Source organism: Callospermophilus lateralis, unplaced genomic scaffold (genome assembly GCF_048772815.1).
Source record: "Callospermophilus lateralis isolate mCalLat2 unplaced genomic scaffold, mCalLat2.hap1 Scaffold_45, whole genome shotgun sequence".
NCBI lineage: Eukaryota > Metazoa > Chordata > Mammalia > Rodentia > Sciuridae > Callospermophilus > Callospermophilus lateralis.
In genome coordinates this window covers 1,715,820-1,740,351 of record NW_027514398.1, presented here as the reverse complement: position 1 = coordinate 1,740,351, position 24,532 = coordinate 1,715,820, and the positions used below count along the sequence as shown (strand labels likewise).

Below are 24,532 nucleotides of genomic sequence, written 5' to 3'. Positions count from 1 at the left end.
TCTATTGACTCTTCTGAGTGACATAGTTGATGACTCGTGATGAAACACAAACATCTATTGTGGGAAAATATTTCAAAGAAAGTAATATTTGAAAGATTCAGATAACTGTAATAAAGGTATATTTGTTTCCCAGTGAGTACATTTTGGTCACCTCTTGATAATGTGAGCTTCTTCAAATAAGGAAAGACTGGTGGACCTTTATTGCATCTAATAGTTTTTATCCTTGTGCATTCATCTACATGTTACCTCAGGGATTTAAAAACTACCAAAAAAGTCAAACCCTTGATTTTTTTGGAATAATGTATTCCTTTCTGGTTGTGTTTCTAATGATTTTTCTTCCATATTTGTCCAATTTCATTCAAAATACCAGCAAATCTTTACCTCTCACACATCAGATAGAGGACTAATCTCTAGGGTATATAAAGAACTTAAAAAGCTAAACACCAAAAAAAAAAAAAAAAAAAAAAAAAAAACCCCAAATAACCCAATCAATAAAAGGACCATGGACCTGAGGAGACATTTCTCAGAAGATGATAAACAATCAACAAATACATGAAAAAAATGTTCATCATCACTAGCAATTAGAGAAATGCAAATCAAAACCACTCTAAGATTTCATCTTACTCCAGTCAGAAGGGCAGCTATTATGAAGACCAACAACAATAAGTGTTGGCGAGGTTGTGGGGGAAGAATGGGAGTCTGAGTTCTAGAATCACTGATTATAGGGGGCATGCTGGCACACAGGAGTACTTCCTCGTACTTAATGTGGACAAAACATATATACACTGCTTGTGGGACTGCAAATTGTTGCAGCCATTATGGAAAGCAGTATGAAGATTTATTAGAAAATTGGGAATGAAACCACCATTTGCCAAGCTATCCCTCTCCTTGGTCTATACCTAAAGGACTTAAAAACAGCATGGTACAGGGGCCTAGTCACATGATTGTTTATAGCAGCATAATTCACAATAGCTAAATTGTGTAACCAACCTAGGTGTCCTTCAATAGAAGAATGGATATAAAATGAGGCATATATACACAATGGAATATTACTCAGCAATAAAAGAGAATAAAATCATGGCATTTGCAGGTAAATAATGCTAAGTGAAGTTAGCAAATTCCAAAACACCAAATTCTGAATGTTTTCTTTGATATAAGGAGGCTGATTCACAGTGGGATAGGGAGAGGGAGCATGGAAGAAATAGGCAAACTCTAGATAAGGAATAGGAGTTGAAGGGGAAGGGAGGAGTCATGGGGTTATTAATGATGGTGGAATGTGATGATCATTATTATCCAAAGTACAGGTATGAAAATATTAATTGGTGTAAATATACTGTATACAACCAGAGATTTAAAAAATTGTGCTCCATATGTGTAATAAGAATTGTAATGCATTATGCTGTCATATAAAAAAATAAACTCCTTTTACTTTTTTTAGCAGATAGTTTGAATTGTCATATTACTAAATTAACTATAGATTTCTGAAAAATTATCTCTATGTCTCAGTTTTTTTGCATTGTTACCAAAATTTTCTCTTATTTCTAAGATTTTAGAGGAAGAAGTATCTCTTTTTGGCAAAACTAATTTTCTACTTTTGCACAAAATTTCAAGCTCTAGCCTCCAATAAGACAGTGTATATAGTTAGATGCTATTTTGTGAATACCATCAGATTTATTGTAAAAAAAATCATGCATTTGCCTTCCAGGTCACTTAATATTATAGACACTTATCTCTTCCCTTTCACTTCAGAACTCATTAGTATAACTTTTGAGTACTTTTGTTATTCTTTATAACTCTATTCTAGACTTTCCTTAATGAATTCCCATCAATGTTGAAGTCTTACCATTTTATTGAGACTTTATAATTTTTTTCTTTCAGGATTAACAATAATCTCTTAAATTACTCTTATTCTGTTTTAGGCCTCATCCTCCTCAGTCTCCTCACAATAGCAATGCATGGATCATTTAATCTCATTTCTTGAAGAGCTTTTTGCTTCTATAACATAATATATCTTCTGAATTTTCTTTCTACATTTTAAAAATAATGGCCTTATTGAGGTGTCACTCAATATCATATGAATGATTTTTAGTCAATATATTATGAATGGAAATTGTGCCTGTCATTACAAGACTACTCCATAGACACCTGCCATGCTATTTTCTACCCTTATTTCCCTTTTTGGCTTGATTGTGAATGTCTAAGCAACAATGGCAGAAGTACTAGATGAAAGGAAGAATGCGAGTCTGAGTTCTAGAATCACTGATTAGAGGGAGCCTGCTGGCACACAGGAGTACTTTCTTGGACTTAATGTGGACAAAACATATATATATATATATATCATTATATGCTTCCAGAGTTATTATAGTAGAAGCTAATGTTACCTTAACTAATGTAAGAATGACACTACCAACTTATAAACACTTCAGCAGCATATAAAAATCAAGCTGTTGCAACACTGAATAATATTAGTATTTATTTGCCAAGCTCATAATTGATACATAATATACATATTTTTTTCTACTTGTGCAACTAGACATTTTTATTTGCCATATATATATATATATATATATATATATATATATATATATATATATATATATATTTCAAATTGTGTAATTAAGTTCCTAAAATCTTTTTCCAATCTTCTGATGTTGAGGAGACTTGCAACCACCCTAGCACTCAGATGTGTCAAGTGTTACACTCACATGCAGATCCTGCAACTCCAAATTAAGTTCCTAAAGGTGTTTGTCTTTTCCTTGTTGATTCTTTGCACTTTAAGGACATGACACATTATCCTGTCATATAGAATACAAATACTTTTTCATAATTTTGCATTTTGTCACAAACTTTACAGCATAGACATTTGATAGTTTTACATATAAAATTCCTATATGGTTCCCCTTCACTGTTTCTATCTTTGGTATAATTTCCAAACAGCCTTTTTTTCTCACCCTGGAATTACATTCCAGCACTTTTAGAAATTTTGTAAAAATGTCTAATTATTTAATCAATATTTAATTTAGCATAAAATCGTGTTTTTTTCCTAAAAAGTCCAAAAATCATACTCATGACAGGCATTTAATGAATATTTTTAAATTTAATTTTCTTCTTATAAATTTAGGATTAGGTTAGATCATCAATTCTTAGGGGGAAACCCTTGGACAGTATTGCCAGTGGTACTTAAAAACTTGTTGGAAAAGTAAATTTTTGGGTCTCTCCCCAAATCTATAAAAGGGCCCAGCAATGTGTGTTTAACCACCTATCAAAGTGATTCTAATGTATTTTCAAGTTTGACAGTCCCTGGAATAGATAGTACTTCCAGCACAAATGTCTTAGGAATACTGCAATGCTTCCATATTAACAAAGCCAACTTCTGTGGGAAAATGATTCATTCCTTATTTTCAGCAGTGTGAGGATTAGGAAAGAATATGTTCAAGACCAGTCTTATTGGGGCAAAATCATGATTGCAATGAGAGTTTATCTCTTGGGCCCAAGCCTATCTGTGTGCCCAATCACACAGGGCTGCCTGTTTCCCTCGGATATACCGACTTCTAAAGAAGAACATCCCAGATTTTGTGGGGGCAAATCTCTCCTTCCCAAGCAGAACACTGAGATGAAGTCTTGTTCCAATCTTCTGATGTTGAGGAGAGTTCCAACCACCCTAGCACTCAGATGTGTCAAGTCACACTCACATGCAGATCATGCGACTAGAAATAGCCAGGCAGATCTCTGGTCTGTACTTGGGAGTTTACATGGTGCTTCTTAGAGCTGTCTTCTGTCAGTCCTCTTGTCCTGTCCTTGGCAGCCCTGGACCTCATGCTGCAATTCTCTTAGGGCTTAGAGACCCTTGAGATCATGTTCCAATGATCTGAGAGATCGAATGCAAGCATTCTTCATGCATATTCCTCTGATTCTGCCTACACTTATCTAAATTGAAAATAATATGCTTTTCTTTTGTCCTTTGTACCCCTGAAAGGCCTGTCAAGAAGAATTTAAAAGACATTAGACCATAAAGAGGATTTGCCCTTTAATGGCATAATATTTATTTCTCTCTACCTCAAGTTTAAGAGGGATGAATCTTTAGAAACAACCCTTACTTTCTACCTTCTGCAGAGCAGAGAGAAAAATATTTCAACTATAACCTGGGGAACTAGAAATTTGGCATTGGGAACCTGTCATATTTCTACAAGTATGGGCTGAGGGACTTATTATGCAGCAAAAATAAATAAATAGAAAGCAGGATGGAGATTCCTTGGAAATCTGGGACAGGAACCACCATTTGACCCAGCTATCTCTCTCCTCGGACTATACCCAAAGGACTTAAAAACAGCATACTACAGGGACACATACACATCAATGTTTATAGCAGCACAATTCACAATAGCTAAACTGGGGGCCAACCTAGATGCCTTTCAGTAGATGAATGGATAAAAAAAATGTGGCGTATATACACAATGGAATTTTACTCAGCAATAAAAGAGAATAAAATCAGGGCTATTTGCAGGTAAATGGATGACATTGGAGAAGATAATGCTAAGTGAAGTTAGCCAACCCCTAAAAAACAAAAGCCCAATGTTTTCTCTGATAAAAGGAGGCTGATTCATTGTGGGATAGGGAGGGGGAGCATGGGAGAAATAGATGAATTCTAGATAAGGAAGAGGGGTAGGAGGGAAAGGGAGAGGGAAGGGGATTAGCAAGGATGGTCGAATGTGATAGACATCATTATCCAAAGAACATGTAATGAGGACATGAATTGGTGTGAACATTCTTTATATACAAACAGAGGTATGAAAAATTGTTCTATATGTGTAATGAGAATTGTGATGCATTCTGCTGTCATTTATTTAAAAAATAAAACCAATAAATATTATCTATAAAAAATCAGGATAAAAATAAAGTCTATACAAGGGAAAATAAATAAATAAATAAATAAATATGTTAAAAAGTCTCATAGAACAGGTTGAGAGTTCAAACTATTTGGATGCACATCAAGTTACTCCTGAGTACATATTCTTATGATATCAGAATTGATATTTAATGTCAAGATGTAATGGTACTATTAAATACACTTTTGTGAAAGGGAATGGTGAAGTGAAGTTTGGGTAATAGGCATAGGGATTTAAGACAGAGAAATAATGACTTCCCCTTCATAGCTCAGGCCTAGTTGTCTCTTTTGAGTGTGTGTGTGTGTGTGTGTGTGTGTGTGTGTGTGTGTGTGTGAGATTTTACTGGAGATCAGAAATGACAAGCCCATTTCTTGGTAATAGGACACTGTGCCAGAGCTGAGGGTCTTGGAGAATACAATGACCTGGGAGGCAGGAAGGGCAATGTGCTTTCACACCTGGGTTCACATTTGGAGACCAATGTTCCCTTTAGACAGGACCATGCACTCATTGCTGCAGTTTACAGAACTGTTAAAATTAAGGAACTGGGTTTGAGGGTGGGGTGGGGAGAGACAAAGATAATTGGCAGGCAGAATATGCTGATCTTTTCACACGCTCCTCTTTTACTTTCTCCCTGCATCATCTCCTGTCTTCTCTCCTCTTTGTGAGGAGATGATGAGGGTTGTCTGCAGTGGGTGGGTGTCAAAGCCACCTCACACTGGCAGTGGTGTTCTTAGCCTTGACATCTCATCCCTCATCTTTCCTTGGCTCTTGTCAAACTACACGATCGGCTCTGTCAACAGCTAATAGCGAAATGACTGTGGGAAAGGCAATGACAGCAATAGCTGCTCAGCATTGACTTTTTTTTTTTTTTGCTGCACATAAAATTCCAGACCTGAGCTTCAGGGGAGACAAGGGACAGTGCAGTAGAGTTTGGAGGCAGGTGGAACTCCCTGCCATCTGTCTTTGTTCCTCCTCCAATACAATGTAATTTGAAGTCTGGTAATGATTTAATGCTTCCTTTGGATATTTGCCCATTAGCAGAGCAGAGTCGGTAGTGTGTGTCAGGTGTATGCAGTTTCCCTGGGTTCAGAGACTCTGTTTCCTTTTCCTGCATATCATTCCCAAGACCTTTTATAAATTCAGAGACATAGCAGGGAGTTAGGTGTCTACCTTCACCAGTACTTTTGCTTCTCTATTGTCCTCATTATCAAGGTGACATCCCAGAGCACCTGGTTGTGCAGGTCCATGCAGTACAAGGAGGACCAAGTTGGCACTGCTGTTGTCCCATCCTTCAGGAACTTGTGGTCCAAGACAAATGTGCATTTAGAAAGAAAGATGTTATTTTTGCATATTTTCTTCTCTGTTACAGGGCATACAGATTGTCACAGTGGAAGAGATGCACAAACTTTATATTGAGGATTAAACCTGGATGTAGTCTACTGGATTCTTTGTCATTTCCTAGGTGTGTGACCTTGGGCAACTCTTGATTCCTGATGCCTTTCTCTACATAGTATGACCAACAATGAGGCCAATATTACAGTGTTGCTTCCAGATTTAGTGTGTTTTTTTAACTAAGGGGGTCTTCTGTGAGCATCAATTTCATTTTGGAAAGTGAATCTGATGATGTGTACATGAGCATTACATTTCTTATGAAAGTGAGTGGATGGGGAAGTACAGGATTCTGTGTGAATAGAAAGGAGTTAAGTTTTCAAAACCTATTACTTCATGTTAACAGTCCTGTCTTCTACGACCGCATTTGTATTCCTTCTGTTATTGAGCGAAGTTATGGAGCTAGCATAGTACACATATTAACTTACCAACATAATGTGAAGTATCTACATAGGTTAGCCTGAATATATTATCTCAATTAACGAAATTCTGCTTCTGGGTGATTTGCAGCATAGTGGTCTTTTGAGTGATTCTTCTCAACTCAGGTTGGTAATGATTGCTGTTTTTACATTGATGTAGCTCATGGAGAGGGTTCTGTATGGATACATTTTTCTTTTTTTAATGTTTAAAAATGTTTTGTTGGTATATTATAATTACACATAGCAGCAGGATTCATTGTTACATATTTGTACATGCACACAACACAACAATATAAGTTGTTCAATTTTGTTCCTTTTTCTATTAAGAAATATGCTGGACTGGGGTTATGGCTCAGTGGTAGAGAACTTGCCTGGCATGTATGAGGCACTGGGTTCAATTCTCAATACCACATATAAATAAATGAATAAAATAAAGGCTAATCAACTTCTAAAAAACATTTTAAAAAGAAATATCCTGCCTTTATAAACCACATTCTTTGGTGAAGTTATGTATGTATTAGCCTGAGTCCCAAATTTGTTTGTTCATGTATGCTAGAATCATCCATTCTGAATAAATTGAAGATTGCTCTTAGAATTAAATGATAATACAAGTATTTTTTTGCTAACCAGTTAATATCGGATATACTTTTACTGGATATAGTTCATGTAGAATGATTACTGGTGGATGATTTTTTATAAAAGTATCAAATCTTGTAACCAATTACAGTAACAGGATTATGTTGGTTTCCCTTGTTACTTTTTTCCCTGAGTAGGAAAGAGTCATTGATGTTGGCCTTTTGTTCCTGCCCATGGAGTGTAATCAATCAGCTTTTTAAATTTGTATAGCTCTTCATACTTTTCAAAGTCTTTTCATTTCTACTTCATGATAATCTATTTCTAGTTTTTATCTCCTTGCCTCCATATATGAAGACAAATGCCAACTACTCAAGGATGTGAAAGAAAAGTGGGGATAATTCGTTGGAATATTTAGCATTTTTTTCTTTAAGTCTGAAGGTCCAGTAGTGTATTGTGAAGGCAGAGGACCATTTTTGGAAGGAGAGAATGAAGACGGAATTCACAGTCTTGGAATTCTTTCTCATTCCAGAAGTGTAAAGTGTGTGTGTATGTATGCCACATGTGTATGTGTGCTGGGGGACTTCTTGTTTATATGAATCATATTTTACCTATTTGGGTTGTTTGCTAATTGATTAATGAGTTATTGTAACACAATTATAAGCAACTTGAGGTCAAAAATCTTTTTAGACCTTTATATGCTTAAAATTTTTAGCATAGTTTAGGGAAATTGTAAGTACTTAGTGGATTCTTGCTAAATAAAATTGAGAGATACTTTCTGATTCTCACTGCCTACCTAACTTTAGGTTGCCTGAAGTTGGCTCATGGGAACTTGTTCATTATGCCTACTCTATGGATAATAAGGCAAATGCTTACTAGAAGGAGGGTCAATGAGATACAAACAGATTCAGTATGGAATCAATGAACTATGCTGCCCACCCCCATCCCTTTGTTTCATACCCATTGACTCCAAATTACTTTTAGCAATGAAAACTCATTTTTTTTCACAAAGTGGTAATGCAAAAATCTGCTGCACAATATGTGAATTGTTTAAATATAATGTCTCATAGACTTTTTAAAAACAAAAATGTCCTGAAACAGAGTTTATGTCTGTTGTATGGTAACCAGGGTCACATTGGGATTTATTTCAATAATGAAGGTCCTCCTAATCAGAGTTAGGGTTGGGGATAAATAGAACTGAGTCACCCATATATATGCCCAGGAAACACATATTGGCACTAGTATTTTGAGAATATTTGCTGCAGCCATAACATTGTTAAAGTTATCACTTCTGTGACTGACAGGTGCTGATAAGTAAGAGGCTGAGGGGAGGAAGTAGAACATGTATTTTAATGTAAACACAACATCCCATTTCCAAAATATGTGTTTCTCTTTGTATTTGGCCAAATTCCCCCTCTCTGAGCCAGGGATGGTCACAGAAATTGTGATTCCTCTTGAATTTCACATAATTTATTGTTATTTTTGTTTGCTTATTCAATATCTTTAAGGTCTTGGATAAGCCTGAGTATCTGGTGGGATTTACTTGAAACAGTCATCAGAGTAAACAAAGGATTGACCAACTGGTTGTCTGATTTTAGTGGCTTGGTAGAAGATGGTAATATCATTGATATGTGATCCTTGGCTCCATCTCTCCTGGTGCTTTGAGACTGAATGTTGACACTATTGACACCACCTATATGAAGTCAACCTTTTGAAGATATTCCCATGACAGGTGAAGAAGATGGGTTCTGCCCTATATAAAGAAAGAGGGTAGTTTTTGAGATTTGTGTGGAATGCTAAATTGTGACATGTTTATAACTAAAAATACATGCTGGCATTGCCATCTCCAGAGTGAAAAATTTTATTTTACAAGTTCTGTAACTCAAAAAACTGATGAATTTTACACTAAGTTTTAATTTATTGGTGTTATACACCTGATTGTAAAATGCTGACACTCTGTGAAGTATACTTTGATGCCTATAGGCAGATATAAACCAGAATTCATAGTTTTCTAACTAGGCCCTAAAAATGAAGCCATTTAATATAAATAATCAACCTAAAAATTATGTTTAAAAGATTCTGAGTCTTCTATCATACCATTTATTTTACCAAGATTATGCTTTACTAATTCTTGTTTCTAAAATTTATTTTGGGTGCCAGATTCCATCAGATTATGGTCATTTCATAGAAGCCTCCATCACATAGAAATAATGAAGCAATTCCTAAAGGTCAAACAATAAATTCATCCCAAGGAAATAATAGAAAAAATAAACCCTGATTTCTAAACTTGGGCAATATTAATACATTTGGCCTCAAGAAATTCCTTTTTCTACAAGGGTTCTACTGGTAAGAACTGTTAACACAGTTGCAAGCATATGGTTGAGAAGACTCCCATGAGTATGATTAAACATTTCCCAAGAGGGTTGAGTTTATGTTAAATATTCTCAATGCTAACACACACAAATAATAATAATAATAATAATAATAATAATAATAATAATAATAATAGAGAGGGCAGAAGGAAACTTTCAGAGGGGGTAGATGTTTATGACAAAGATTTGTTTACCTTTCCATTGTGGATGCTATGTCAGACTCATGAAGATGCATATATTAAATATGTGAAGCTTTCTTTATGCCAGTCATACCAGACTCAGCTATAGCAGGTCTTTGAGACCTTCTGGCACTCTGCCTGTGGTTGGTTTGATTCTTTTAAGTTTTCCTTTTACTGTCAGAAGTGGAGACTGTTTTTTTCCCTTCCTTCCTTGGTTCTGCCCCTGTACTTCTGACTTAAGCTTATACTAAGACTTCAAGGGTCTCTGTGCTCATCTTTGAGCTGTTATATAGGATGCCCTCTATGATCCACTGGGCCAGTTTTCCCAAGTCAGCAGGTGACTTGACCTGAATTCTTTACTACCACTGCTTGACTTGACTGAGTTTGGAGTTTGGATTTTTTTTTGTGTGTGTGTGCTTTACACACACAAAAATTGTGTAAAGCAGAGGAGAGAGATTCTGAAGGAATCTTAGAGTGAAAATGTTAGTACTGTTGATAACACCTACATATTTTCTTTAGTTTTAATATCTTCAGTGTTTTTACTAAGTAAATTACAGCTTCTTTCTTAATTTTCTTATAGGATTTAACTTGAAGAATGGGATACGACATTCTTCCTTTTTGTATTTTTGGGAAAGAATGGAATACAGTAGTTAAATTAAAGCAAAACAAAACAGAATCATTGTGAGGTAATCAGCGATTTGAACGTTTAGGGCTTTGATTGGAGCCTGATTTGAAAGTCAGTCCTCAAGCACTATGGGGCAAGGCAAATGGGCCTTTTATTAATTTGGTTCATAAAAACAAAAGTCAATCAGTCCCGTACCACTGAGAAAATCCACAGAAAATCAGATTCCAATATGACTAATTAAAAGGAATTTCCAAGAGTAACTCAGCATAATATCAAATTAAAAAGCAAATGCACATGAAAGAGAAGCAATAAGGGGATCTTAGAAGTTTTTCAGGAAGACGCTGTGGGTAGAAAGAAACTTGCCAAATGAGCTGAAGGTCAGAGACCAGAATCAAGAAGAGATAGATGAATTTTATTTGTCCCAAAGGCAAAGTCCTCAAGAAGACAAGGTCAAACATCAAGAAGCATAAGAAAAGGACGTAGTGGATATTCTAAGTATGTTGTGTTGCTGACTGTGTGGAAGCTGCCTGCTAGACCACATGTCAGGGAAGAACTAGAAACCACAGAGAGCCAGAAAGTAGAAAAAGATAAAAATGGAGCCAGGAGAAGAATTATAAATCAAAAAACCCAGAAAAGCTGGATTAAGTGACAATCTGGAAGAGACAGGAGAAAATAAAAACACTGGTTAGGCATCAATGTTAGTATTTACAGAGATTGAGGTTTGGCTGAACTTGGGGGTTCAAGAAATACAGAACAGACATGGAATATGAAAAGTCAAGTTCTTGGTTCCTTCCATACCTGTGATTTGAGTGTCTATTATGTATTGTACACTATATTTGACATTCTGTGCAAATAGGGAGGTAAATCAAACATGTCTCTTTTTCCTAATTTACTCATTATGGTCAAGTATAGCCTGGTGCTTAATACATACTCAGGAGGTAATTTTTAAGTATGTTCTTTGTATTGGTCACAGTGGAGTGCTGGAATCAGCCCATGTGTTCAGAGAAAATTTTGGTTTGCAACTCTTCCCACCCTCACATGCAGTGACATTATTTTGGAAGCTTGAACATGAAGAAGTATTTTCGTCAAGGAAATTGACACACAGTGCAAATCAAGGGTGCCTTCTCCCTACCTCCTTGCTTCCCAACTCTAATAAAAGTTTAAGAGTTCTTAAACTTTTCTCACCACCAGATCAATTTAATCTATCTGTTAAATTCAACAAATATGAATTCAATACTTTGTGCATATAAATTCCTGTGCTGGGTGCTTGCATGTCTTTCTCCTCCTAAAAGCCATTTTCTCTTTTGTAATAACTTAATTGTTTAGGTGGTTTGAAGGGTAAATTATCCAACCAGTGTCATATATTAGAGTGTTGATTTCTTTCTACTTTCCAGAAGAATGTAAACACAAAGCCACATTTGTGAGTGTTCTCTCTAGATTTAGAGTGTTGGCAATATGTCTTATGGATGTACAAGAGGAGATGCTTCTACTCTACTGAAGACTTAGCTCCTCGTGGGGACAGAGTTACATTAAAAAAGTGAAAAAATAGTGACCTGGTGGTGTTCTTCGATTGTCTATTTTGACAATGATACTGGTTGGAAATTATGGATGTGATATGGTTGTCTCTTCTGTTAGTTTTTCTATGAAAAATGGAAGCACTGAACTTTTTTTGTTAAGAGATATAAAGGGTGTGCCTTCATATGTGTATGCAATTTGGTTCTCAGCTCTACCACTTCTCAGGTAAGGCATTCAGGGTAATTTTATGTCTGTAATTTTAAATACACTAATTCATGACCATTGAGATTAGAGTAGAAATCATCACAGTACTCTGTTAATGCCAATTATCTCTGAAACAGCCAGAATGGAGTCAGATAGGAGTCCCCTGGTGACTGATTAAAATGTGGTGTCCTGAAAATTAAGTGTCTAGTGTTGAGTGCAGATGTAGCACAAAGATGTGCTATCTGAATGGACACAGATTGAATGCTAATATTGGAAAAACTTGCTAGGAATAATATAATAGTCATATTCTCCAGAAGGAGTAAAAAAAGAAAGAACTTCACACTTCTGGGGAGTGTTAAAGTCACGAAAATTGGGATTAAAATTTTTTATGATGTGTGTTTAAGCCTTAAAGCTTAATAATGAGAGGGCAGAAGTTGAAATAGCAGAACTAAGGATGACATAAAAATTGATATGATGGTATCCCTTTTGTCTAATTTAAGCACTTGAATTGTGCTTTTCAAACAGCATTGTGTATGGCTTAAAATTTTCATAAGAGTGCAAAAGGACTTTTCTGCAAAGAACTCATTTCATTTTGGGCAATAATTCTGCCTCTAGGTACCTCCCATAATTTAAATAATGACCTCTTTTTGAGGCATAAAATTGGAAAAGATTTAAAAAGATTAGAGAATGATTAGTTTAATGCAACTAATATTAGACTAGATGACTTTAAAAGACTCAAGGTTCATTTTAATTAATGGAAAAATCAACCTATAGGTAGCATTGAGGAATGGAATAAATAGGCAGAAAAACATTTTTGAATTGACATTTATTTAAAACTCACTCAAAGATCCCAAATATGAGAAACATGTTTTCTTAGAAGATTATGATGATATGAAATGCATTTATTTATTTATAAAAATAAAATTGTATTTTTTAGTTATTTATTCTAAATTCAAATGAAATTTATTTTTTAATACGATAAAATGTTAAAATGATACATGTTAGCGGGGTACCATATGATATTTCGTACATGTATATGCTGAATAGTGGTTAAATCAGGATAAACATATCTATCTCCTCATTTATCATTCCTTTGTGGTGCAAACATCCCAAATTCTTTCTTTTAAGTATTTGAAATATACACTTCATAATACTTCTTTATAGTCATGTTACTGTGCAATAGCATAGTGGAACTTCTCCCCCACCCCATTCTCTCTCTCCTAAGGTAACCACTATTTTTAACTTATGTGAGATCAGCAATTTTAGAGTCCACATGAGTGAGCTTATGCAGTACTTGTTTTTCTGTGCCTTATTCATTTCTTATTTATTTCTTATCTGTGCCATATTTATTTCACTTAACATAATAATCCATGTGGTCACAAATGAAAGGACTTCATCCTTTTTTATGGCTGAATATTAGTCTATTGTGTATACCTACTTTCTTTTTTCATTCATCACTTGATGGACACTTAGGTTGTACCCATTTCTTGGATATTATGAATAGTGCTTCAATAAAGATGGAGTGCAGATGTCTCTTCAATATATTGATTCAATTTCTATTAGATAAGTATCGAGTAGTGAGATTACTAGATCATATATAAATCTATTATTAATTTTTTTGAGAAGCTTCCATACTATTTTTTATAAATAACTTACATTCCCTCCAACAGTATGCAAAATTTCTTTTTTTCCCTACATCCTTACCAAAAACACATCCTTTTGTGTTTTTGATAAGAACCATTCTTTCGAAAGTGAGATGATAGAAGACTTGCATTTCCTTTATGGTCAATGTTGTTGAAATATACACCTATTTACATATTTGTTGGCTACTTGCATGTCTTCTTTTGAGAAATGTCTATTTAGGCCTTTTGCCCGTTTTTAACCTGGGCTATTTGTCCTTCCTCCCCCCTGTTGAGTTTTATATATTTTGTACCTTATCCCTTTATCAGATGTAAACTTTGCAAATAATTTTATCCCACTTTGTATGTCATCTCTTTACTTTGATGATCATTTTCTCCTTATGCAAAAAGTTTCTGGATGTAAATCCAAGTCTATTTTTGCTTTTGTGTCCTGTACTTTTGGAGTCTTGTCCAAAAAAATCTTTGCCCATTCCAATGTCATAAAGCATTTTCTCTGTTTTGTTCTGTTGTTTCATTGTTCCACGTTTTGCATGTAAGTCTTTAACCTGTTTTGAGTTGATTTTTGTAACTGGTGAGAGATTAGGGCCTAGTTTCATTTTCTACATGGGAAAATCCAATTTTCTCCACACCATTTATTGAAAACACTTCCCTTTCTTCAATGTATCTTCTTAGCCTATTTGTTGAAAATCTGTTGACTGTAGTTGAATGAGTTTAATTCTAGACTCTCTGTTCTGTTCTATTGGTGTGTGTATCTGTTTTCATATCAATATTATGCTGCGTAGGTTACTGTAGATTTGTAGTGTATATTGAAGGGAAGTAGTATAATTCTTCCTGCTTTGTTACTTCTGCTTAAGATTGATTTTTTTGGGGTGGTTTAATACAAATTCTGGTATAGTTCTCATGTTTTAGTTCAGTAAAAAAATGTCATTGGTATTTGATAGAGATTACATTGAATCTGTAGATCACTTTGGGTAGTATGGGCATTTTAGCAGTACAGGTACTTCTAATGCATGAATGAAGGGTGTCTTTCCATTTTGTGGTGTCATCTTCAATTTATATATTTTATAATCTTTATTACAGAAATTTTATATCTCTTTGGTTAAATTTATTTCCAGTTATTGAATTTTTTTAGCTATTATAAATTGGATTGCTTTCTTGATTTCTATTTTGGATAATTTGCTATTCATGTATAACAGTGTGAGTGTTATTTGAATGTTGACTTTGTACCTAGTAACTTTGTGGAATTCATTTATTAGTTCTGATGGTTTTTCTGGTGGAATCTTTGGTGTTTTAAAATTGTGGTTTTATATTTAAAATTATAAAGTTAAATAGAAAAACAAAAATAGTCAAAACTTTCTGAGGAAAAACTTTTTTAGAATTGTATGTGTGTAGGTATATGTACGTATAGGCATATAGTTAAATGCATTCAATTTTTTAATCCATAAAACAACTTTATTTTTAAAAATACATAGCATTTTTTGTGATCTATATCTATCTTTGTATATATGTCTACATTTACATACAAGGAAAATTCAGACAGGTTTTTGCAGTTTCTATAAGATGGAAGATAATGATAATGTAACAGTAATGGGTGACCTGGACTCATAAGAAAAAAAAAATAAATTGTTGGTCACCACTGGCATACAAAGGCTTACAAAAACCAAAACTTTAAGAATGGAATCTAAATGTGCACCAGGAGCTCTACTGTTTTACATTCCTGCTATGCATATAAGTGATCTAGTTTTGCTGCCTCCATTTCATCATTGGGTGTTACAACTATTTTTCTTATTTTAGAGTGTAGTGAATCTCATTGTGGTTTTAATTTGCATATACTTGATAATGGTAAATGATATTAAGAGTCTTTTCATGTGCTTGTCAGCTTCATAGCATCTTCAGAGGAATAACTGCCATTGTGTTTGCCCATGGTCAAATTGGTTAATTTATTAATATTTTTAATATATTTATCAGATATCTTTATGTATTTCAGATGCAAATCATTTATTAGATATGCAGTTTCCAAATACATTTTCATAATCTATAGTTTGTCTGTTGATTCTCCTGAGAGGATTTTTTTTTATAGAACAAAAGTTTTTAATTTTGATGAAGTCCAATTTATCCAATTTTTCTATATGTTGGTGTCCACATTCTGAAAAGATTTTTCTTTCTATTTTTTTCAAATTTTTTTTAACAGTTTCATAATTACATAGTTACATTTAAATTCATAAGTTTTTTGAGTTTAACTTTATATGAAATGTGATGTTTAAGTCAAAGTGGTTCAATTACCCCCAACCCCCCACACTGCCATGGACATTCAAAATCTGCAGTGCCATTTGTTTTAGTGTTTTGGAACCTTTGTCAAGAAATTAATTGGGTATGTTTGTGTGGGTCTATTTTCTGAGTCTCTTATTATTATTCTATTGATCTGTGCCTATCAGTCTGCCAGTAGCAGTCAGTCTTGAACTCTAGCTATAAGTCTTTATAGTATGTGAGCATTTCCTTTCACCCACTTCAATCTTTTTCAATTATTTTAGTTATTCCATGATAATGTAAAATTAGCTACTGACTTGCCTTTTGATATAAAATTCTTGTGCCTTTTCATGTGAAATTCAGAATAAGTTTGTGCATTATATGAAAAAAAATTCTGGGATTTTGATAGAAATTGCACTAAACCTATAGATTGATTTGGGGAGATTTAATATTTTTACAATGTGGAGTCTTCCAGTCAATTAACACAGTTTATGACTTTCCATTTATTGAAGTCTTTTTTATTATTTTCATCAGTGTTTTTGAATTTTCAGCATGCAGATATTGCACTTATTTGGTTAGATTGATAAGTAAGTACTTTATTTGTAACACTAAAAATTGTATTGTGACTCTAAGTTTCCACTTTATCATCATTTGTATATAAAATGTAATTAATTTTTGTGTGATCATTTGGTATTCTGAAACCTTGATAAATTCACTTAGATTCAAGAGAGGTTTTGATTATTTGTTTGTTTTTATATTGGTCAGGTTTTTCTATATAAGCCATCATATCATCTACAAATAGGAACAATTTTATTTTTTTCTTCCTAATCTACATGACTTTTATTTTTAATTTAGTCTTATTTTAACATTATGTGCTAGAAATATCTGTCATATATTGAGTCAGAGCAGTGAGAATAAGTTTTTTTTTGGTTCCAAGTTTTTAACATTACATATGATGTTAGTTGTAGGGACTTTTGTTTGTTTTGTTTTAAGGTAATTTTTATCAACGTGTGGAAATTCTCCTTTATTTCTAGTTTGTTGAGAGTTTATAATTTTTTTTCCTTTTAAAATACTAGGAGTTGGTTTTTGAAAATGCTTTATCTTTACATACTGATATGCCTATATTTATTCTTTTTTAGCTTGTTGATATGATGTGTTAAGAGTGGTTTTTAAAAGTTGAACATGCTATGTATACCTGAAATATATCTCATTTGGTCCTGAAGCATGGTAATTTTTTTTAGGTTTGTGTATTTGATTTACTAGTATTTAGTAGTGGATTTTGTGTTTAAGTTCAGGTAAATATAATCTGCAGCATTCTTAATTTGTACTGTTTGTCACATTTTGTTATTGACAAAATTATTTTGTCAATAACAAACTTGCAAATTATTTGGAAAATTATTTAGAAAGTGTTCTCATGTTTTCTGGAATAAATTGTATAAAGTTTTGTTTTAGTCATTTATTTATTTGTTTATTTATTTATTTATTTCAGTACTAGAGATTGAACTCTTGGGTACTCTACCAGTAAGCTACATATTTGTCCCTGTTTTTTAAAGATGTGAAATGGCAAGAGTAAAGGAGAGCTCCCTAAATTTCTGAGACTGGTCTTGAACTTGAAATCTTCCTGACTCTGTCTTTGGAGTTGCCAGGATTATCGGCATGTGCCACTGTAACCAGCTTATGTTAGTCTTTTAAACATTTGATAGAATTCTGCAATGAAACTGTCTGGGCTTAGAAATATATATTTTGGGAGAATTTTACTTTGAGTTAAATAACTTTAAAGGTTATGGGATTATATGGATCATCTATGATTTTTAGGGAATTTTTCCATTTCTGAACTCATCAGTTATTTATAATATTCTTTTATTTTTTAATAGATAATGGATCTGTAGTGATAAGCTATTTAATTTTTGATGATAGTAATCTATACCTTCTTTCTTTTTATCTTCATTATTCTTTCTAAAGACTTTACAATTTTTGAAGAAATGTCTTTTTGTTTTACTGATTATTTTCTGTAGATTTCCTATATTTAATTTTTTTTTTAGTTGTAGGTGGACACAATAATCTTTATTTTGTTTATTTATTTATTTTCATGTGGTGCTGAGGATTGAATCCAGTGCCTCCTGCATGTGAACTAAGAGCTCTACCACTGAGATACAACTCCAGCCCTAGATTTCTTTGTAATTTCCTTCTTTTTGCCTCATTTTTTTATTTTGGTCTTTTGTTTTTCAATTTTCTTGAGATGGAATCATAAATTATTGATTTGAAACTTATCCTCTTTTTAAATGTAGTCATTTAATGCTATACACTTACCTCCAGGCATTGCTTTAGCTGTATCTCTCTGTAAAAAGAGAGAGATGCTGATCTTAGTGACCAAGAGATGGTGGGGCAAGGTGATGGTTGCATTTTGATATGTTGTCTTCTTCTCTATTAATTTTCATGTTCTTTTGAGATTTCTTCTTGAAATAACAATTGGTATGTTGGGGTCTAAATCTACCAGTTTATTATTATATGCTTTGTGTTTGTTTGTTACATTTTTATTCTTTGATTTACACTCACACACCTCTTTGTAGGTTACCTGACAATTTTTAGAATTGTATTTTTTATCATGCTTTAGGTATATCTTTTGGTATAATTATTTTAGCAGCTACTATATGTATTATAGCATATATATCATATTTGATGTATCAGTCTACTGGTATCAACATTTTACTACTCAAATGAAATGTGAGAAACCTTGCTTCAATTTAGATTCAGTTGTCTTCTCTTCGTAAACAATCAATATTTTGAAATTTACATGAACTGTCACTATCTTTAGTTATCTTATTATACAGTAGCACAACAGCTATACTCTAGCACTCATTGCTCAAATTTCCCCTTTCCCCAGCCACTGGTAACCATCATTCTTCTGCAAGATCAAATTTTTTAGATTCCACGTTTGACTGAGATTGCACAGTACATCAATTAAAAAATAAATTTTATTTAAAAACTAATTTACAAATTGTCAAAATTAAAATAAAAATATCTTAGGCATTTCCTTTACATACATTGAAGACAAAATTAGATGATTTGATAATTTATGTTCCAATTGTCAAATATAAGTTTTAAAATTTATGGATAGAGGGAGGCAAAGATGGTGGATTAGAATAAAAGAGCACTTTTCAATTGCTCCATAGCCCAAGATTGAAGCTGCGTGAGTATTACTTATTATTAAGGTGGCTGACTGAGGGATTTTACTGAAATTCAATATTGGACAATAAGATAAATATAGACACACAGAAATTCAGAGGCTTGACATATAACAAGAAATATGTTAGAACACACCAGCTCTGCTGGCAGTGACAGTGGCATTAGTGCCAACCATTATTGCAGAAGGGAGGGATAAGACAGGTGGAGTGGCATGGGAGAACCTGTAAACACAGACAGAGTCTAATCTTGGCTGACCAAGAGATGGTGGGACAAGGTGATGATTGAAGAGTGCTCATAATCTCCCAAAACATGAGCAGAAGACTGAGAAAAGAATTATTTGCAAGTGACCAAATGTCAGCTTTCAGTGGCAAGAGCTTGGGAGTTCATAAAAAGCATTGCCATCCTGTTTCAGCAATGCCTGATGTGGGGTCCATAGTGATCGTGGCCCAGCATGGCTGAAACAGGCACAGATATATCTCTCCAGTTTCCCTTCTTTTTACTTCTTAAATATTTCAATTTTTTTTGCTTTCCTCCATCATTTTCTCTTAACTTAGGAAAACATAATTTTACTATCTATTAGAACTATTTAGTTTATCACCATTCATATTATTGTGGTTATTAATATAGAGGATGACATTGTTGCCATCTGATGTTTAATGCTAGAGATCTAGTTCATGGATGTTTATTCTTTTTATCATATATATTTTTATTCCAACTTATTATATATGACAGCATATGCATTACAATTCATATTACACATTTAGGACACAATGTTTCATGTCTCTGGTTGTACACAAAGTCTGACCATTGCTGTCTTCATGTATGTACTTAGAGTAATGGTGTCCGTCTCATTCCACCATCTTTCCTTGCCCATGCCCCCTCCCTTCCTCTCCCTTGCCTTTGCCCTATCTAGAGTTCATCTAATCCCTCTATGCCCACATTATGAATCAGCTTCCTTAAATCTGAGGAAACACATTTGGCATTTGGGGTTTTTTTTTGGGGGGAGGGGGATTGGCTAAATTCTCTTTCATTATATTCTCCAACTCCATCAATTTACCTTCAAATGCCATGATTTTATCCTCTTTTATGTTGTGTATATATAACATATTTTCTTTATCCACTTATCCACTGAAGGGCATCTAGTTTGGCTCCACAGTTTAGCTATTGTGAATTGTGCTGCTATAAACACTGATGTGGCTGTGTCCCTGTAGTATGCTACGTTTAAGTCCTTTGGGTATAGTCTGAGGAGAGGAATAGCTGGGTCAAATTGTGGTTTTATACCCAGTTTTCCAATGAATCTCCATACTGCTTTCCAAATTGGCTGCACCTGGATGAGATTTCCTGTGGTTCCACCTCTTCATAAGCATTTGGTAGTTATTAGCATTTTGAATTTTAGACATTCTAATAAGTGTCTCATTTTCATTTTCATTTTCAGTTTTCTAATGATATATTATGTTGAACATTTTTTATGTGTTTATTTATCATTTGTTATTTTCTTTGCTAAGGTGTCTGTTCGGGTTTTTGCCCATTTTAAAATCATGTTGTTTTCTTACAGTTGAGTTTTAAGAGTTATCTGTAGACTTTGGATAAGAGTCTTTTGTGTGATAAGTCTTTTACATATGTTTTCTTGGCTTTTTCCTCCCTCTCCTATTTTCTTGACAGTTCCTTCATCAGAGCAGAATTTTTTAATTTTAATGAAGTTCAGTTTATCAATTATTTCTTTCCTGAATTATATCTTTGTTGTTATATCTAAAGAGTCATTATCATCCTCAAGGACATCTAAGATTTTCTCCCTGTGTTATCTTGTAGGAGTTTAAAATTTTGTTTTTACATTTAGGACTATGATAAATTTTAGTTCATTTTTAAAATGATATAAGATCTGTGTCTAGATTCATTTTTGCATGTGGATGTCCAGTTGTTGCTATTACATTTGTTGAAAAATTTGTTCTCCAGGGGCTGAGATTATGGCTCAGCAGTAGAGCGTTTGTCTGGCAACCGTGAGGCACTCACTGGGTTTGATCCTCAGCACCAACCACATAAAAATAATCAAATAAAATAAAGGTATTGTGTCCATCTTTTTTAAAAAAATCTGTTCTCTATTGTATTGCCTTTGATCCTCTGTCAAAGATCAATTGATTAAATGTAGGTCTATTGTGTGGTCCCTAGACTATTGCATTGATTATTTGTTTATTCTTTTACCAATACCACACTTTCTAGGTTACTATAGCTTTATAGCAAGTTTTGAAGTTACAGTGTTAGTCTTTAGTCTTTGGTTTTCTTCAATATTTTCTTGGATATTCTGGGTCTTCTTCTACCCATATAAACTTTAAATCAATTTATTAATATCTATAAAATAAATTATGAGATTTGTTGGGATTGCTTTAAATATGTAAATCAAATTGAGAAGAAGTGACTCTACAATATTGAGTCTCTTTATCTGTGATCATAAAACATCTCCCCATTTGTTTAACCTTTAAAGTTCTTTCATTAGGGATTTGAAGTTTTCCTTGTACAGACTTTGTCCATATTTTATTAGATTTATACTTAAGAGTTTCATTTTTGGGTGTGCTAAAGTAATTGATATTTTATTTTTATTTTCACATTCCATTATTCATTGCTGGTATAAAGAAAAATGAAAATGATCAACTTTTGTATGTAAATCTTGCAACCTCACTACAACCACTTATTAGTCCAAGGTCTTTTTCTGTTAATTCCTTTTGATTTTTCTACATATACAGTCATGTCATCTGCTAACAGAGAGTTTTGTTTATTCTCATTTCATATAAAATTTATTTCCTTTTTTGGTGATACTATATTAGCTAGGACTTCCAGTATAATGTTGAAAAGCAGTGGCGAGAGGGGACATTTGATAAGGAGTGGTGGGAGAGGACATCCTTGCCTTGTTCCTGATATTAGTGGAGAAGTTTAAGTTTCTCACAATTGAACATGATGTTAGATACTGGTGTGTTTTGCTGTTTGTTTTAGATGATTTTTAACCAGTTGAGGAAGTTCTCCTTTACTCATTGTTGCTGAGTGGTTTTGTCACAGATTCTGTTAAATTCCCTTTCTACATCTATTGATATTATCATGTGATTTTTCTTCTGAGCCTGCTGATTTGATGCATTCCATTAATTGATTTTCAAATATTGAACCAGTCAGTGTTGCATACCTAGGATGAATCTCATTTGGTTCATGTTGTATAATTCCTTTTATACATTGTAGTATTCATTTTGTTAACATTTTGTTCAGTTTTTTTGCACAGATCATAGCTCTAGGAAGTTTTCAGGAATAGTTTTTTTTTCTCCAAGCTCATTTTCACTCCAGTCTAAGTTTTTTCAGCAATGAGACTTTTGTCTTCTGCACATTACCCAATCCTGTTCCTTTTCTCCTTAGATCCAAGGTAGCTGGTTACCTCATATAACGTCTCACCCAGGAACTCTACAGAACCACATCAATACACACATAAACATAAAGATTTAACGTTTATATGTAGACATATACTGATGAATATATAGGTGAAAATATAATTTATTTTTGAACACTATTTTAATCTTTTTCTTTTTAATATTTTATCTTTCTTGGGACTGGGGTTGTGGCTCAGTGGTAGCGCACTTGCTTAGCATGTGTAAGGCACTGGATTTGATTCTCAGCACCACACATAAATAAACAAATAAATGAATATTTGTCTATCAATAACTAATAAAATTTTTAAAAAATATATTTTATCTTTCTCTGATATATTTTTAGAATTTCAGGGGATAATTTGTGGGATTCAAAAGGTGAAACTGGAAATCTATGTTCAGTATGCATTAATCTCTCTGCCAGTTATTCTTCTTATAACTCCTTGAAAGCAATCTCTTTCTTTCTTACTTCAGTTTAGAAACTCTCTGGATGCTAAGATTTGCCAGGGCATCTATATCAAAACAATGTATACTATTGTATCGGTTTTCTGAAGTCATGAACTTGGTAGCTTTAAGCCAAAGAAATCGATTCTTTTATGGTTCTGGAGGCCAGAAGTTGGCAGGGTCATACGCCCTCCAAATCTCTAGGGGAAATTCCCTTCCTTGCCTCTTCCAGCTTCTAATAGCTGTTGGCTTCACTCAGCTAGCATCCATGTCTCTTTATATTATCTTCTCTTCTATGTGCCGGTCTCTAACTCCATCTATTTTTCTCATAAGGATTCTTGTAATGGTATTGGGACTCACTTAGATAATACAGGGTGAGCACCCCTGTCTCATTTAGCTTAACTACATCTTTTTCCATATAAAGTAATATTCACTCCTTGTCATGGAAGTTACTATTCCCAGATTCCAAGAGTTAGGAGTTTCTATTATTTTACTAGGGCTATCATAACAGAATACCATAGACTGGATGGGTTAAATACCGAAAATTTATTTTCTCATAGTCCTGGAGGCTACAAGTAAAGAGCATGGTTTCAGAAGACTTGATTTCTTTGGGGCTCGCAGGAAGCTGCCTTCCTGCTGTGTCCTCTCAGGATATTTCCTCTGTGTGTGGGACCTCCCTGGTGCCACTTCACATATCCAAATTGCCTCTTCTTAAAAAGACAACAGTCAGACTGGATTAGGGTCTACCCTAACAGCTTCATTTTTACTCAGCCATCTCTTTAAAGTCCCTGTCTCTATCTATATTCACATTCTGATGTATTGGTGGTGAATACCTCATGATATGAATTTTGGAGGGTCATCATTCAGCCCACTTCAATTATGATTTTCAATTGAATTAATAAAAATTATGTTAAAGATAATCTACTATACTCCAGTCATGAACGTAGGTATATTTAATACATTTAAGGGATAATCTCATAAAAGTACTCAAAGAAGGAGTTGTTAACAATTGACTAGAAAAATCACTTACATTGAATATTCATTGAGATGAGGCAAGACTTAATGTAATGTTAGAATATTACAAAATACCATGCTGATATTTATTTGGAAACTTTTAAAAACTTTATCTTTCATTTATGAATTTATAGACTGATGTGTGAAGATAATAATTGAAAAGAATTCCCCCTTAGTTGAAGGAAAACATTCAATTTAAGTTGAGGCATAATTTATACTATACATTGCAATTGCCTGACTTTAATGAGAAAAATAGAGTAAATTCTAATATTCTTTTCTGGGAATCATTCCAGCTCTTAATAATTCACTGCAGTGGGATGCCAAGAAATGGCTGTTCACAGAGAGATGCACAAAAGTCCATGTATATAAACTCTAATATGTTGTTTTCTTGGTCATATCATCTTTTAATACAAGGTAAGTGAACAATGTTGGTATATA

The 24,532-nt window shown here is 33.7% G+C and overlaps 1 pseudogene; it reads right to left on the bottom strand.

Annotated features, from left to right (window-relative positions):
• Positions 1–24,532, bottom strand: part of LOC143388905 (kinetochore protein NDC80 homolog) — a 106,795-nt pseudogene that overhangs the window by 15,272 nt on the left and 66,991 nt on the right.